Raw genomic sequence first — 16,633 nt, 5'->3', positions numbered from 1 at the left:
GTACTAGATCACTCCCTCAAAATAAATAAATTGGCTGTACAATTCGACACATATAAGATGAGAGATGAGTTGGATCCCTTAATTAAGAGTACATAATAGAGCTAACCTTGAGAATTAACCGCTACTAGAGTAGTTTGCAGGATTCGCCGGGCGCTTGTGTCGCCTGATTCGATCGAACTTCGCGAGCAGGGAGGGCATAAGCTAGCGGCCGCCGGCTGCGCTAATCGCCTCAAAATCAGATCGCACATTAATCACGTCAGGAGCTTTTTTAGATAACTGCAAGGACTAGTACTAGGAGTAGGAGCGGGGGAGGCTTTGACCATGACTGGGCTTTCTTATGGGCCTTTTTCTTTTGAGATATATACTCTCCGTTTCTGTTAGGGGGGGCCTAATACGTTTATTCACCAAATCTAATCGCTAACTACTCCTACCTTTCAAAGAGTTTGTCGCGGGGGGTGTGCCAGAAACTAAAGCAAAGGTGTGCTTTCGCATGAAGCACAGTTGTACTTCCTCGTTAAGCAACGTCGTGCTCCTGTCACAAGTGTGCTCCCACGAAAGTGAACCAGTTCGAACTTATGTTAGAGGCTTACCACGTGTTTTTATTCCATGTGTATTTCTGTGAACGTTTTCAGCAGGGTTTTTTGGGTTTTGGTTTGCTGTGTTTTTATTTCGGCTGTTTTCTCTTTTCAACTTTTTCTTACACTTGCCTAATTTTTACTCCCTCTGTAAACTAATATAACAGCGTTTAGATCACTACTTCAGTATTCTAAACGCTATTATATTAGTTTACGGAGGGTGTAGTAAATATTGAACATGTTTCATATAAATATGGAGCATTTTTATACACGCTGACAAAATTTCAAATACATGATGTACATTTTTTTAATCATGGATTGAGAATTATTAATAAAAGTTAAAACTTTCTAATGGCATCAAATTTTTCTAAAAGTACTCGTACATTTTTTGTATTGCATAAATATTTTTAAAAAGATTGATAAACATATTTTTGTAGCACGTAAACATATTTTTAAGTGTCATGCACATTTTGTGAATGGTACGAAACATTTTTTAATTACGTGAACATTTCATTTACATTGTATAATGTTTTACTAAAATTTAATAATCATATTTTTATGAATTTGTGACTATTTTTTCAAAATGTCACTTGCATGTTTTTAATTCTATGAAACATATATTGTTATTGTATAAACATCTTTCTGAAAACCTCACGAGCATTTTTTCGATATGCGTGAATATTTTTTAAATGACACATGCATTTTCAAGGCAATTAACATTTTTTAAAATTAAAAGGACATTCTTTACACCGCATAAACATTTTCCAAAAACTCATGAGCCTTTTTTAAAATGCGGTAAATACTACCTCTAACCCATAAGTAAGACATTTTTGCAGTTTAATGTGAACTCAGAAAACGTCTTATATTATGGGACGGAGGGAGTAGTTTTTTTGAAACAGAGAACAATTTTAATACCCATGAACATTTTAACATATACGCACATTTAATATTTTTCAGACAAACTTATTTTACCCAATAGACTAGAGAAAATCCTAAACAAAATGCGAAAAACCGGAAAAGAAAAAATGGAGTGTTTGCTTTGCTCGTCTTTTTTTTTTAGTAAAGTATTTTGTTGTCTTATTATTTTTCTAGAGGAAGCCTGTTGCTTTTAGAGGGATGTGCGGGGCTTTTTTTCTAGAGTGGAAGGAAGTGCGGGCAAAGTATCTGGTGCACCGGTACTTGTGATGCTACTGGTACAGTTGACGCCCGTAGCATGTTCAAAAATGTTTTATAAAATTGGAAAGAAAAATTAGCACAATCACACAACATCGGTCTATTTTGTTGTAAAATTTCAAATTTAAATTTGAAATATTGCTCGAGGTACAAAAATCACAAAGTCGACACTGTGTACATTTAAATTTGAAGTTGGGCTTTAGTTTGGCCCATTATCACATTGATGCTAAAATTGTCATTTTTGTATATCGTCCAGTGTTTCGAATTTTGCTTGAAATTTTGCGACAACATAGACCAATGTTGTGTCAATATGGTACAATTTTGTTCAGATTTGTTGAAACATTTTTTAACACGCTACGGCATCAAGCAGCAGTGCGCTAGATACTTTCCTAGGAAGTCTTTTTTAGGGGTACTTTCCGAGACGTCAGACGTGTACTCTCTAGCCCTGTTTTTTTGGGCCTTGCCTAATGCCCACGCGTGGCAGGCAAGCAAGGAGCAAAAATAGCAGCTCCCGCACACTGCAGCAGAGTGTAGAGAAAAGCGGCAACGCGGCGACCAATTTGGGCCGGCCATTTTACCTATCCCAGCATACAGAAACTCTGGTTTTAGGAAACCTCTACGAAAAGTGCAAGTACCTTTTTTGCCGTTTATGGAACCATACAGATGGTTTCGGTCTGGAATTATTTACTATGTTCCCTTAACCAAAAAATATTTTTACTGGAACCTTTAAGAATTGTTTTTTTTTCAGAAAATTGAAATTTTTTAAAAAAATCGCTTCTTCCAAAAAATGTTTGGAATTTCAGAAAAAAATTCACATCTTCAAAATATGTTAGCGCATTCCCCCAAAAAGTTTGTGTTTGCAAAAATTGATTGGATTTTCGAAAATTATATGGATTTACAAAAACACAGTCGTGTTTTGAAAATTGTTAATGTTTCCATAAACTGTTTAGAGATTTCAAAAAATGTTCTGAATTTTTTTAAACATGTTTTCAAAAAATATTTACTTAAAAAAGACTTTTTCTTAAATTGAATTAAAAAACATTGAAACCCACATACTGTGCCATCGGAACGGTTGGTTAATGGGTTGTCCTACTCATGTACCCTATGTAATCGAGCAACATCTTAACGCAGAATGCATCATGTAGGAGGTCCCATTTGGTCCAGGAGTCCCACATTGCAGCTTGTGTACTTGAGGACTGCTAACGGGGTTGCACAAGATGTTGACATCGTCCATTTTGGTCCAAAATAGCTTTAGGCCCTGTTTGAAAAAAGAACAAATTAAAGGACATGATGTCTATGCGGAAAATCCCTTTGATGTCATTTGGAGCAAAGAATTTGCTATTTTATATGTTCATTTGAATTTCTTGTGGAGTGGAGAATTTATAAGAATTTCAGAGGAAATCAAACGTGAGGTATATTTGTGTTTACACTTGCACATATTTCCTACGCAACATCATAATGACTTTTAAAGTTTTCGTGTTGTTATGATTCCCGTATGAATCATGGATATAAGACATATTAACTCGTGTGCCTTTTTCTATTCCTACAATTTAAGTTAATGTATTTAGGAATTAGTTCTTCGCCAACGTACAAACCGCCATACACACCCTTTCTTAGTCTAATAAAAACATAATCTCTTTCCCAAAAAGGAAATTAAGCACACACCATGAATCTCCACTTGAATCTACATCATCACCCATTGGCGTGATCTTCTTCTCCTCCATGCTTTATCACGCTTCAATGCTCATCTCTCTTGTCCATGAATTTCCCTTCATTCCTCAACAATGCAAATATATTTACTTTATGTGGCATCATGTTCTCATGAACATTAGAAGTAGTTCCCACAAATGAATTACTTGATAATTTAGTCGTCATGGGAAAAATCTAGTGATTAGTCCTTGTATTTTTTGAACTGGACATGTGTGGTTGCAGGGGGTGTGGGTGTAGTTGTAATAGGGACGTCCTCATCACCTTGTGAGTGCGCCTTCTCATCCGACTAAGGAGATCAAGGGTTGTCAACATTATTTCTGGTTCTTATATTGAAAACAGTTACATGTGCATACGTGTGAGAATTATGATTTACACTTTGGTGTAGGTAGTCGGTGTGTGTGGCCTTATTACAACTCAAACACCCACTAAGCAGTGCTTATAATATCTTGTAACTCCTGCTTGCCAGTCATGCACTCCCTCCCTTCCTTTTGCTGTCATGGTTTGGTTTCCTTCCCTAGGCTGAGGAGCACCCATATTGGACCTATAAAAGAAATACAAGCAAGTAAAAAATTGAGGATATCAGCTAACGGATTAAAGGTTTTAGTGGTTACCATCGACAGACCAGATTCGTGCTTCCTGTAGTTTAGAGTGACGGTCAACGATGAGTAATACATATGCAGCAGTGACGATATATGAGGGTGATGAGGTGAGGCAAGTTGACATATTTATCGCCGACGATGGAGGGCATGACAAATAGGTACGATGATAGCTCCAATCGCACACTGGCAGAGATGGCTAACAGAGTCGGGGATTGTAGATGGTGATGAAAAGTGGTGAAGTTATGAAAATATGGGTTGTCAATTGTGGTGGCAGGTCTAGTGACAGTAATTGTAAAAATCTGTAGAAGAACAAAAGCATTAGAGGAGGCGTTTTACGAAAGACGAACACAAAAGGAGAGCACATTATACTCCACCAAAATAGTACGCCAAGTAGACCATGAAAAAATATACAATTGTCGAACCTACAAACAAAGCATGTATTATACATTAAAATGTAATATTATGGCTAAGCTCAGTTGACTAAGATTTAAGTGAAAATCCTACATGTTTAGAATCACTAACTTTTATCTACAACAAGGTCTGAGCTAGGCAACTGCATACCTTAAAATGTACTTAGTTTATAGTAAATGCCACAGCAGGTTAACCAGTATTGCTTGTCACAATGCTAGCTTATATATTAGACCTTTTTTTGTTAAATTTTAGTTAAAGTAAGTCATAGAAAAAAGATGAACAAAAGTAAGTAATAATACATACGAAATATAATGGAGTGCACATTGAACCCATGTATAATAAAATTGTTCTCAAAAGTTCAGATTACTAGTGTGTTTTATGTGTATGTTTGAACGAAGAACTTCTGTCTTGGGATTTAGGGCCTAGTGGCTTGGCGATATGTTTCCTTGCTTAAGGTTGGCAAGAGTTTTTTCTTTTCTTTGTTTACATCGATGTAGTGAACTATGTAGTTTTTGGTGGTTTCTCTAATAGAAATTGACGTGGTAGACAGTTGCTTTGAAAACAAAAGGTACATTTTTCGAAAGAATGATGAAATTGAGCTATGATCCTCTAGGTGATTAGATCATATATAATAGATAAAAAAATTCAGAAAAAAAGATTAGTTCATCAAAGGTTTGGATATTCTTCTAACATAAGAACTTTTCTATCACCAGAAAAACTAAGTAAACATCTTACAACATTATTCACGTATTTCTATATTGCACGGTTCTACCTCGCCACAAACAAAAGGTCCAAAAATAACAAAACAAGCAGGGACACGACTATTCTTAGCTCGAACACAAATGAGCTCAGATGAACATTAAATGTCAGAACTTCTTTTGTGTGTGAAACAATGACAATGTTCTGAGTGCTTGCAAAATGTCATCTTGAAACCGCATTCGTGGAAGTCGTGGCAAAATAAAAACGATGCTCCAAAAATGCCATTTTCAAAAGCATTTTGGGGTGCTGATTATTATTATTATTTTGCCGCGGCCTCCATGAATGTCATTTCAACATGAAAATTGGCAAGCTCTCAAAACATCTGTTACAGATTGCCCAAGAAAATTTCAGATTTTTTTGCATCTTTTAAAAGAAAATCGAATCTACTGTTCGGAGCTCGCGTGCAGTTGGGAACATTCCAACAAGTAGCAGCATATGAAAAAAAAAAAGGTAGCAGCATCTGAAAATATCACGAGAAGCGTAACTCTGCCGTCCAACCAATCCGACCGTGAAACAAAGAAGCGCTGGTCCCTCTCCGCGTCCGTCCAACCCGCCCCTGCATCTGCACGGGAGAGGCGACGCGTCTCGCGAATGCACGATCTGCCTGACACCTCTGATCAATGCCGCGATTCACCACCAGCCAGCCAGCCAGCCAGAGGTCCCGGCGAAGGCCAACAGCCAGGCGGATCCGGAACGGAATCACTGTCAATCCCGTGGGCGCGCGCGCGTCAACCGACCATCGTCCTCTCGCTCTCCGCCCCGTCCGGCGTCCCCGCACCTCTCCCGCCGCTGCGCCGGTGCCGCCACCTCTCGTCTGGGCGGCGTTACAACGACGTGGCTACGTCGGGACGTCGTCGAGCTTCTTCTCTCGGTTGTCCTCAGGTTCAGGTCGAGAGCAGGAGGCGCCCCCTCGAATGTCCGAGCAACGGAACGAGAATCGTTCTCCCACGCGGCAGGTTGCTTGGACGAACGAACACGTTCGCGACGGACAGCGACCGTATCGGGACCTTCTGCTGGCTGAACGTCTGCAGGGTGCCGCCCAACCGGACCGAACAAGAATCATTCGCCCATGCATCAGGTCGTTTGGAAGAGCACGGTTGTTGCTTCCCACGTCCGGTCGCGTGTACCATCACAATTGATTGACACGAGAACTACCTAAGCTTGTATCGGCCTCATTAGGTTAGCCCAGGACCAAGAGGGCACGTGGATTTGCAGTTGCAGGGTTCCGTTAACCATCAACACCTGCATTCAGGAATACCCAGCTAATAAGATAGTGGTCAGGCCACATGCGCTCGTGTCTTGGCTCGAAAAACATTCCAGGAACCACGGCCTCGAACACGGTGCACAAGTGTGTTCTTTCTGGTTAACAATCCGCAATGGCATGTGCTACGACTAGGAGCACCCTTTGCCCAAAACGGTGAAAGCAGCAAGGCAACCACTTAATCTGGCTCGTCAACGGGGCTGGGTCGGCGCGGCGGCGGTGGGCCGGGAATCAAGCGGAGATCGCGGCGGTCGGCGAGGTTGGCACGAAGGGTCCCGTCCCGGGATCGAACCGAACGTGGCTGACCTGACCGACCGACCTCACAGGAGAGGAGAGGCGACGAGACGACAGGAGGACAGCGGGGGTGGTCCGCCGGGTAAATGCCGATTTGGCCTGCATGTGGCGCGTTGGTGACAGGCACGCACGCACGTACGACCGCCTTCCGGTTCAGATGCCGCCCTCTTAATAATAAACAAATGAAAGCGAGATAAGGTTGTTTGTTTGTAGTACGTGCTACTTACGTGCCACTGTTACCATCTGAGTGACCACTTTGTACGTGCTACTGCTACTCATTTGAGCGTTTGTCGGGCATTCCAGCATTGTACAGTCAGAGTGCATTAGTGAAGTCTAAGCACATAACATGCCCTGAAACTGAAAGCACGAGGAGAAGATGAGTGAAACACGTCGACTTTGTCACCCGTCCGTTGGCGCTAGCAAACATGGCATGGCACCGTCCGAAGCCAGTGCCAGACGAGCCCCTCCGGCCGCTCGGCCAGACGCATCATCGTCTCGTCATAGATGTGGAGCGTACGCACGCATGGCAAAGCTACACAAAATATGGTCCAGTCGAGTGACAAGATCACAAAAGAAGATGCGGCACCAGCTAGAGTTGCGGCCGACCTCACATCACCCACATGCGCCTTCCCGCGACTCCAGGGACGCCAGCGTGGGCTACCCCGATCGAGATTGGACGCTAGCCATCGCACGGTCACTCCCATGCCGTGTGTGTTTCACCGATTCTCGCATCGCAGCTGGTTTGCCTAATCTGGCGCCGGGAGCGGGAGGTTGCTAGTTTTGACAAGAAAGATCTGCCAGCACAGGAAAGAATCTTGGGCGCCTGTTTGCATATACAGATATACTCCTACTTGAACGTGTGCGCTGTGAAGTCAAGAATAGTCATCACTCATCAGTGCTCATCTCATCCGGGGTGGGTTTTCAGAGGAACGTGCTTCAAACAAAACAGATGTCCTTCCTTGTTTACTCGCTTGAACTTGGCCGACACACATGCCTTTGTCCCTCTGAACTTTTGCCATCCGCTCCGGGAACTGAACCCGGGGGGTGTCGTTAATCCGACCACGAGCCTCGTGGGGAGTAGCTACACTATACTCCTACTACTAGTAGAATAGAGAAACAGATTCAAACTTGGCGGCCGTCGCGCGTAGCACTCCATTTCCGAGCCAGGCCATTAAAATTCGAAGACATGTCGATCTCAAGATGAAAAGGGTAGCGAAAGAGAAGCGACGATGAATCTACCAGACATCGCGAAAGCTTTTGAAACGCTCTCAAAACCGGAAGAGGACATTGTCGATGGTCCTTGCGCTGCACTACACATGTTGGTCGGTTAATTTATTTAAATGGCCCTAAATGCATGCGCTGCTGTCGCCCCGGCGGTCTCGTCCCTAATCACGGGCCAGGTCTGGTCGATCGCCTTTCGCCATCGTCTTCCTTTCTCCTTTACTCCGGCACATGCGACACGACCGGCCCGGCTTTGTCAAGTCACCACTCACCTGGCCTATACCTGTACGTGTTCGACTTCCACTTGCATTGCATTTGCAGATATGCTAATCAATGCCGTAATTCGTGGTTCATGGCACATTCCCAGCATCACGGGCAAGAATAAAACATGCCCATTCCCATCATCCACGTAGGTAGATTGGTGGGAGGTCACGCTCATGCAAGGAGCAAAACTATTGGGCGTCTGGACAGTCCCAGTACGCAGTACTGTGGACAAGACTTGCCTGCTCTCCCGGCGTGTGTCCATCCATGCTCCCGCGTATGTGGCTTGTTTTGATTGCCGGCCCCACCCCTTAAAATCAAGGGGGAGAGATGATTAGATTAGAAAAAGAAAAAAAAAAGACAGCCATAAGATGAAATGAGAGCACGGATGGGAACATTGGAAGGAAGCAGGCAAGCCGGATCCACCAGTACTGCACTACGTAGGAACCTGAAACCGCGGCCATGCACGGAGAGCGCGTAGGCACCGCCGCTGCAAAACGCACGTAGATTGGCGCGCACGCGAGCTTGTCACTTTGACCGATGGCCGAGGTCGTTCCTGGCTTCCTTTCCAGCTAGTACGTGCCAGTGTGTGTGCCGGCATGCCGGAATGGTCAGCAGCAGTAGCGTCCGAAACAAACCAAACAGCGGCCGAGGTCGAACAGGAAACGGCAGGCGGTTCAACGGTAAAAGATGTTGGGATTTGCAGCGTTTTGCTCCATGCCTCTTTGAATCCTGCCACCCACTCACATAGCTAGGCACATGTAGACATGCATGTACGTACAGTACGTATTATTTTCACCTGTGGGGTGTGGGCTAACGTGCGACCCATGTTACCGCTACAGAGACAAAAACGAGCCGCTGAACCATCATTATGTCCAGTCAGTATATATATAGGTGTAAAGCGTCCTGTAGTTAGTGGCCTTGGGTCCGCCGGTGCACAAGATACACTGCGCGGGGATAAAAACGCTTTCATCATCACAAAAAGTACCAAAGAAGCCAAAGGAACTCATCATGGCCAACACGCTTGAAGAGCTCGTAGTAGCCGTTGACGTTTGGGCTGCGCATTCGAATCGAACTCTCCTTGGGTCCACCTGTCAGTCAGCCAAGCCATGACTCCTGACAAAGTCCAAGATTACACTCTATCTGAACACTACTAGCACGCATGCAGTCAGTCAAACACGTGTTTCGTAGCCGTTAAGCTACCCCGGAGAGCCGTGGACAGTTGGTGTTGGCCATGCTGCCACGACATGAACGTTACAAAGAGCATCATGGCTGCCTTACCTGGAGCGAAGACAAAGTGCCCACCCGGGTTGGCAGGTCGAGACGGCAACAAATCGAGTCGAGCTCCTTTCCTTTCCACACGGGCCTTCGGAAAGCACGAGGCAAAAGCAGCATCATTTGCGCGCGCGCGTACACGGACGCACATGTCCATGTGGGCTGTGGAGCATGTATGTATGTCTGTCCCCGATCCCAGTGGCGCGTTAATGGACACACGCACGTACGTATGTACCCCATGGCCATGGCCATGGCCTCCCTGTCCTGGCACCACATCAAGGGCGCGCCAGAGCTGCAAACACGGACACGGGGGCTTTCACTGTCGTGCCGTGCAAGCTCCGCCGAGGCGATGCACCCACCCGGCCACCCCAGCTAGGCCGCCCATTGATGGCCGCATTCATTGGCACACGCATACGCCCGCGTGCTCGCTCGCTCTCCCAAACCCAGAGCGCGCGCAGCGCCCTACCTCCTCTCGTCTCCAAGAGAATCCACCCGCTCGTCACGTAAAAGATCATGGATGGGCCGCGAGAACGCCGGAGAGATCACTCGCCGGGACGCGACGGAGCGGCCCAAGGGGCGGAGTATACGGGAACGTGCTGACCCGCTTTTGAGCTCCGGCTTCGTTCGCGTGGGGGTGGGGCCGCCGACCGCCGGAGACCCGTGCGGGTCCCGTCTCTGCGGCGCGGGGTGGGGCACACGCGCTGTGTTACGCTTTGCCTTTTACCACCGCCGGCCTTTTTCCCTTTGCTTCGGTGTCGCTTTCTTTACCGGTGTGGGGTACGTACGGCGCGGACAGGGAAAAGAGGCGCAGGGGCATCGGACGGCCCTGTTTGAAAGGGCCGACGTCGGTGCCGGTCCCCGCCGTCGGATCGGCGACGTCCCGCAGCTCGAGACGGCTGTGCTGCTGTCGTTGTTCACGGGATGACACGAGAGATGATAAGCTGGATGGCCCCATTTTGCAGCGCCGACCTCGCGGACCCATCTAATTACCGTGTCGGTAACCAGGCAGGCGGTTGTGTGGAAATCCAGGAAATCCTGCGAAGATACTTCGTTTTAGTAGAGATAAATTTCAATGTGGTGCCAAAGAGAATCACCGGGATTTACTATCTGTATATACGGGAGGGCCAAAGCACTCACGATGTGGACCTAAGTAGGTCTTTGGCAGCAATATGCCTGCATTTATAAACTTTGGCACTGGTACACAATCTTACAACATAATTTTCAGATTTTTTTAATACAAAATTTACTGTCCTAGCACGTCTAAAGGACCTACATAGAGTCCACGGGTAAATATTTATAAGTAGTGCAAAGGCTGAGTAAATATAGTGAATATCACGATCACCCTGCGGCGTGGTCCTCTCATTTGTCTACGACCCTTCCCTGCTCCCCCCCCCCCACCCGTCCCGACTCCATGGCGGCCCCCTCTGGTGCCTAGTCGGCGGGAACCAGTGGTTTTCGCAGCGACGCTCATGACCTAGGTGTGTTTTTCAATTTGCTTGATCCAGAAGACGAGGTATTTGATAGTCTGTTGATTGATGAGGATGATCCAAAGCTGGAAAAAGTGGTAGATGGCTCACATTTAGCCATGTTGCAATATTTACACACATGTGTGCGGCATGGAACATGGTGCAAGAAATCAGGTTCCGTCCCGTCAGTACGAACCTCTTCATTGTCTAGGCATCTTGCTTTGGTGATTGGGAAAAAAGGAGATGATAAAAAAGCTTATGAAGAATTCGGGTGAAATTTTGGACATGAGATTGACTGGTAACTCGAGGGGTGACTACATTAGAGTGCAACTGCAACATGATATATGTCTATCTCTCACAAAGTTTGTCTGTCACTACTGTAGGATGCTGCTAACGCGACACTACGATCAGAGACCCTTCGAGAAACTGTGTGCGATGCAATAATCGCAAACGGTGGTGTCAGAGAACCGTCAAAAATGTCCAAAACATTTGCGATGACCGATGCATCAAACATGGTTCCGATTTTAGTTGCGTGTGCGATGCAGGGCATACGGTTGATCCAGCAGAACTGTTTGCGACGAGGAAGAACAACAGAAACGGGCAACCATATTAATGTGTGTGTGATATACGGCATACAGTTCCCTCCGATGAACTGTGTGCTATTAGGGAATGCAACAGAAACGGTTAACCAAATCAAGGTGTGTGTGATATACGGCATACGGTACACTCGGACAAACTGTTTTCGATTAGGCAAGAGAACGGAAACGGTTCATCTTAACAAGATGTGTGTGATATGCGGCATTTGCGATCAGCCAAAAGAACACAAACGATTCGTGTAAACCAGATGTGTGTGATATGCAGCAATCAGCCCACTCGGATGAACTGTTTGCGATGAGAAATTATAACACAAATGGTTACTATAGTAAGTTCGTGTGCGATTCTGTTCGTACAAAAACTTTGAAAAATGCAAACTAGTTGCTTGCGTATAAACAATTATCAAAAAGTAATGAGATAGACCTTCTTCAAGCCAATCAACATGTGTTCAGAAAACAAAAAATGTCAAAAATTACAAAACAAAAACCTCGATATTAACTAGATGGGATGGGTCAATACAAAGATTTATAATACAAAGGTGTATAATAAACCTTTGCAGTTGCCCATCCAACTAGTTAATATTGAGTCCAGTTCCCATCCGATCACCCATCTCATGACTACTCCAGCCTCAGCACACTTAACTTGGGAGTTTTGTTAGATGAGCTATCGGTAGGGAAGCCGGTCGTTGCTGATGTAGATCCCTCTTTGCAGCCTTTAATGCGCAACACAATGGAAACGATTTAACTGAACAATATGTGTGTGATACGCGACAAACAGGCCCGTGATCAGAAATGTGTGCGAAGACCAATAATAACACAAACGATTGCTGCTAATAAGCCGTGTGATTTGCTCTATCTACAGAAGAATAAGGCCAACTCCACCGTGCGACCCCAAACGGACGTCCGTTGTGCCCAGATTCTATCCGTTTGGGTAGGGCGATGGGATCGTGTCCGGTCCTGTTCTGGGATGCGGTGGCCGTGCGCCCAGCGCGCGGCCGCATCCTTTTACGCCATCCCGTCCGCTAGGGCCTAGAAATGCCCATATTTTTATCAAAACAACTTTGCAAGTCCAAATATTAATTGTTTGAAAATTAAAATAGTTTTACAACCCAATTGAAGTTGTCTCTAATAAAAATAGTTTTACAACCAAATCGAAATTGTCTTGAATGAACATAAAATGAACCAATACATCTATTGGTTGCCAATATGATCCCACACGTGCTCAACCAAGTCATTCTGAAGATCCAAACGAGTGTGTCAATCACGCAACTCATGATGGAACTGGACAAACTGATCAAACGTGGCCGGTTCATGGTGCAGGGGATCAACATTGTCACCTTGAAAAATCAAATCCTTGGTCGAAGATAGTTTCATCACGCTCTTCCTTGACGATCATGTTGTGCATGATCACACAAGCAGTCATCACCTCCCAAAGCTTACTTTCATCCCATCACAGTGCAGGGTATCGAACTATACCCCATTGGGATTGAAGCACACCAAAAGCACGTTCCACATCCTTTCTAGCACTCTCTTGCATTTGGGCAAATCTCTTTCTCTTCTCACCTTGGGGCTTCGAGATTGCCTTCACAAAAGTTGACTACTGAGGATATATACCATCAGGTAGATAGTGTCCCTTGTTGTACTGGTGGCCGGTGATCTCAAAGTAGATAGGTGGGGAGTGGCCTTCCGCAAGCCTTGCGAAGACTAGAGAACGCTGCAGCACGTTGATATCATTGTGAGAACCTGCCATGCCGAAGAAAGCATGCCATATCCAAAGATCTTGCGAAGCCACCGCTTCTAATATGACAATGCAAGCTTTGACATGCCCCTTGTACTGGCCCTGCCAAGCAAATGGACAGTTCTTCCACTCCCAATGCATACAATCTATGCTGCCAAGCATGCCTGGAAAGCCTCTAGCTGCGTTGGCCGCAAACAATCTCTCTGTATTAGCGACAGTTGGCTGCCTCAAGTACTCAGGGCCAAACATTTACCTGCCGTTCCAAGTAAATTTGAATGTGCCAAACTCTAAACCTTCAAATAATAATCTGTTTTGTATGCCCGAATCGCTCATGTAGCGACTAGGGGCTGTCAGTATCTTCCATGCTAGGTGGGTTATTCTCACGATGAGTGGACTCCGCTCATCATTCACGAGAAAAATGGCTGTTAACTGGGATGCCCAGTCCCATGATCAAAAGATCAAAATCAAATCAAAATATTTGCAAACAAAAACTCCCCCAGGATTGGTGTTAGTTGGAGGCACCCGTTGTTTCGGGCAAGCCATGGATTGATTATTGCTAGTGGAGGGGAGTAAAAACTTTACCATTCTGTTTGGGAATCGCCTATAATGTATGTAGTATGGAAGATATTGGAAACTCTTAGTTGTTACGTTGACAATGAGATCATACCTCTCAAAATTATTTATCTCTATTTCAAAATCGAGCTCTGGCACCTCTGCAAATCCTTGCTTCCCTCTGCGAAGGGCCTATCTTTTACTTTTATGCAAGAGTCAGTAGTATTCCTTCTCATTCCTACCTACTCTTTAGTTGGCAAGCACCGTGTATTGGGGAAAGATCTAAGCATATATGGCCATGCAAATATATTTGATCATGAATTATTATTGTTGACAATTATCTATATGATAAGTGAGTTGGGAGGCGAAACACTAAGACCCTATCTTTCTCTGTGTTTGATGGATGCTATTTGTTCTAAGAATATGCTTTGAGTGGTAGCAATCATGGAAGACTATATGATAGTTGAGTATGTGGAGTTTGCTAAATCAAAGCTCTCACATAGACCCTTCCTGAAAATAAGATGAATTATAATTGTTTGATTATTGAGAATGAAGTTTGCTAGTTTTCAAGAAAGTTTATGGTCTATGCTTTAACATGTGAATAGCTTGTTACTTGATCTTGACAAGTTTTATGAGATGAACTACTGTTATGACATATAATCATGCTAGAAAAGGTGATTGAAATTATCATCGATCAAACTTGTGCACCTGCTAGCATTCACACTTCATAAAATTCTTTCTTTTATCATTTATCTACTCGAGTACGAGTAGGAATTAAGCTTGGGGATGCTGATACGTCTCCAACGTATCTATAATTTATGAAGCATTCATGCTATTTTATTATCTGTTTTGGATGTTTATGGGCTTTATTATACACTTTTATATTATTTTTGGGACTAACCTATTAACCGAAGGCCCAACCCATATTGTTGTTTTCTTGCCTATTTTAGTGTTTCAAAAAAAAGGAATATCAAACAGAGTCCAAACGGAATGAAACCTTCAGGAGCGTGATTTTTGGAACGAACGTGATCCAAGAGACTTGGAGTTGAAGTCAAGGAAGCTTTGAGGTGTCCACGAGGGTGGGGGGCGCCCCCTACTAGGCGTGCCCCTTTCTCGTGGGCCCCTCGAGCGTCCCCCGACCGACTTCTTTCGCCTATATATCTCCATATACCCTAAAAACATCGAAAACAACAATAGATCGGGAGTTTTGCTGCCGTAAGCCTCTGTGGCCACCAAAAACCAATCGGGACCCTGTTCCGGCACCCTGCCAGAGGGGGGATCCCTCACCGGTGGCCACCTTCATCATCCCGACGCTCTCCATGACGAGGAGGGAGTAGTTCACCCTCGGGGCTGAGGGTATGTACCAGTAGCTATGTGTTTGATCTCTCTCTCTCTCTCTCTCTCGTGTTCTTGATTTGGCACGATCTTTGATGTATCGCGAGCTTTGCTATTATAGTTGGATCTTATGATGTTTCTCCCCTTCTACTCTCTTGTAATGGATTGAGTTTTCCCTTTGAAGTTATCTTATCAGATTGAGTCTTTAAGGATTTGAGAACACTTGATGTATGTCTTGCCGTGCTTATCTGTGGTGACAATGGGATATTCACGTGACTCACTTGATGTATGTTTTGGTGATCAACTTGCGGGTTCAGTGACCTTGTGAACTTATGCATAGGGGTTGGCACATGTTTTCGTCTTGACTCTCCGGTAGAAACTTTGGGGCATTTTTTGAAGTACTTTGTGTTGGTTGAATAGATGAATATGAGATTGTGTGATGCATATCGTATAATCATGGCCATGGATAATTGAGGTGACAATGGAGTATCTAGGTGACATTAGGGTTTTGGTTGATTTGTATCTTAAGGTGTTATTCTAGTATGAACTCTATGATAGATCGAACGGAAATAATAGCTTCATGTTATTTTACTACGAACTCTTGAATAGATAGATCAAAAAGGATAACTTTGAGGTGGTTTCGTACCCTACCATAATCTCTTTGTTTGTTCTCCGCTATTAGTGGCTTTGGAGTGACTCTTTGTTGCATGTTGAGGGATAGTTATATGATCCAGTTATGTTATTATTGTTGAGAGAACTTGCACTAGTGAAAGTATGAACCTTAGGCCTTGTTTCCTACCATTGCAATACCGTTTGTGCTCACTTTTACCACTTGTTACCTTGCTGTTTTTATAATTTCAGATTACAAATACCTATATCTACCATCCATATTGCACTTGTATCACCATCTCTTCGCCGAACTAGTGCACCTATACAATTTACCATTGTATTGGGTGTGTTGGGGACACAAGAGACTTTTTGTTATTTGGTTGCATGGTTGTTTGAGAGAGACCATCTTCATCCTACGCCTCCCACGGATTGATAAACCTTAGGTCATCCACTTGAGGGAAATTTGCTATTGTCCTACAAACCTCTGCACTTGGAGGCCCAACAATGTCTACAAGAAGAAGGTTGTGTAGTAGACATCACTCGGCACATTTTTCCTTGGCTTCCTGGGGAAGCTGTTGGTTTGCATACGGGTGTTCTAACTAAAACATTTGCGATCGAGATACAATATTAAACTCAAGAAAAAAACTATTTTTGGCGGTGGCGGAGGCGGCGTTCCGCGCCCTCCTTGTCGTTGTTGTCCTCCGGGATGCCGTTGTTGAAGTCTTCAAGGCAACTCAGAATGTTCTTCACTTGTAAATCAAACATCATGTCATCGCGCGATCGACGGGCGGGGCACGGGAG

This window comes from Triticum dicoccoides, chromosome 5B (genome assembly GCF_002162155.2).
Source record: "Triticum dicoccoides isolate Atlit2015 ecotype Zavitan chromosome 5B, WEW_v2.0, whole genome shotgun sequence".
NCBI classification, from domain to species: Eukaryota; Viridiplantae; Streptophyta; class Magnoliopsida; order Poales; family Poaceae; genus Triticum; species Triticum dicoccoides.
Note: the sequence above shows the minus strand (reverse complement) of the source record.